Genomic DNA, 2126 nt, shown 5'->3' with positions numbered 1-2126 from the left:
CTCTATAAAGAAAAGATGTGAAACAAAGTAGAGAGCGATGGGGATTGAGTGAAGGTGTCTTACGGTTGTCTCTCATGGTTGTTTAGCATGTCTCATCTTCCATAGGCATGCCATACCATGGGATGGTTAGCAATTGTAACCCTTTATTTTCGAAAACTTTTTTCTTCTGCGGGTGATTTCTAGTTGTTTTGAGTTTCGTCTTACAGTCTAGTTGGAATGGCTTTAACTAGGGCTAACTAGAGAGTAGGAGAGGAGAGACTAGATTATCTAGAAATAAAGCTAGTCCTCTTCACTAGATTTGTCTACTTGCAAAACAGGAGGTGGAAGATCTATGAAGACCAAACCATGGGATGGTTCGCAATTTGAGTCACCTAAATTCAGAAATTTTTTCCTTCTATTGGGTTGGATCACTCTCATCATAGTGATTTTTCTTAGTAGTTTTCTCTTTTTCTATTATTGTTTTAAGTATTTTAGGAACAAAAACCCAAAAAGCCCAAAAGAAAAACCCTCTCTCACCCATTCATAAATGTTTGTTTTTCTTGTACTTATAATAGAAGTTTCTCGATACAACAATAGTTATGATTTTCCAAAAACACGGGAAATGGATTCTACATAATCCAACCCTTAGAAATACACAATCTCTATTCTTCTAAGGGCGGTTTGAGGATCAGTTACGTGTTACTAAGGTCACCCATATCACCATACATGATATTCGTACAAGACATCTTACATCTTGCACCGTAAATCCTTTAACACACATAACTGAAGCCATAGTCTGACTGGATTGGGTTCAATAAAGAGCCTACACGAAAGTTGCCTAAGATCACCTATTATGGTTTGTTTTTCAAACTTGGATTAGAGATCACAACTTTTGTACGATTTATCTTTAAAACATCTCTACATAGTTTTTCAAAAACTTAAGGATATAAAAAAATTAAAATCTTACGCCCCAGAGTAACCAAAATGATACGGGATAACCGTATGATTTTATCATCTTGTAAAAACCCTCTATATGGTTAGAGATATCTTTTAAGAAAAACAAGAACAAAAAAAAAAAAAACGAATAAAAAAACCGACGTGGCGTCGAATTCTAGAATTAAGCAAATGGTGTAACCTAAAGTGAAATCATGATATGTTTAATTCTATCATGCACCTCTCTATTATTGTATCGAGAATCCGACGTTAAAACACTCATTTTGTACAAAAATTTCAAAATTTTGTCCCCCTTTTTTCTTAAAGCTCTACAAAATTTCCAGCTGCTAAAAATTTCAAAAACTTCTCCCTCCCCTCTTTCTACAAACCTTTCAAAATGTCTAAAAACAGTTCTTATCCACTAAGCAAGGCTCAATGGAGAAGTATACCCTCTAATTATGAAGTTTTTGCATCTTTTCCGATTGATATTAAATATGATATCTGGAAGAGAATTCACACCATCACACCTGGTGTAGGAAAACGTTCCTACGCCCGCAGACAACATGTAGTCAGGGAGAACTAGTGTTTGATATGTCAAACACCAGACTGCCCTGAGCTCCAGCCGATAAGTGAGGGCTTAGTATTTACAATCTACATGTGTCTTACACCCAAACACAGAACCCAGCTTCATAGAGTAATCAAACCATCTGGTTGGGATGAAAACTACCCACATTTTTATAGTTTTTCAAAATATAATCCAAAAAAGTTTATTAAGCTTTAATTTCACGTTTGTATATTATTTCCACTATCGATTCCCTTCGCTATTGTAACACTCTTTTTGGTTCATTCCACTATTCATGCACTTTGTTTTCAAGTTGGCATACTCTTTTCTTTTTAGAACTCATTCATGTATACAGCTTATGTCATCTTCAAGCTTCAAGGAGTTCATCTATCATCTCGTGTGTCATATAACCTTGGATCAAAGCATGTGATATACCGTTGGATAGTATTTTTTGCACTGATCATTTAGACAGTTCGTTTGTCCGAATCAGACCGGTAACGAAGCAGGGATTTGCATTTTACGCGTTACAAGAAAGAACAAGATCTTTTCGGTATTTCGCTTGGGCCAAAATTTTCAAACCCTAAAAAATCCAACAACCGATAGCCGTACACGGTTTTAAATTCTAACCACGCGGTTGCCCGATGTACCGTCT

This window comes from Coptis chinensis, chromosome 1 (genome assembly GCF_015680905.1).
Source record: "Coptis chinensis isolate HL-2020 chromosome 1, ASM1568090v1, whole genome shotgun sequence".
Lineage (NCBI taxonomy): Eukaryota > Viridiplantae > Streptophyta > Magnoliopsida > Ranunculales > Ranunculaceae > Coptis > Coptis chinensis.
Note: the sequence above shows the minus strand (reverse complement) of the source record.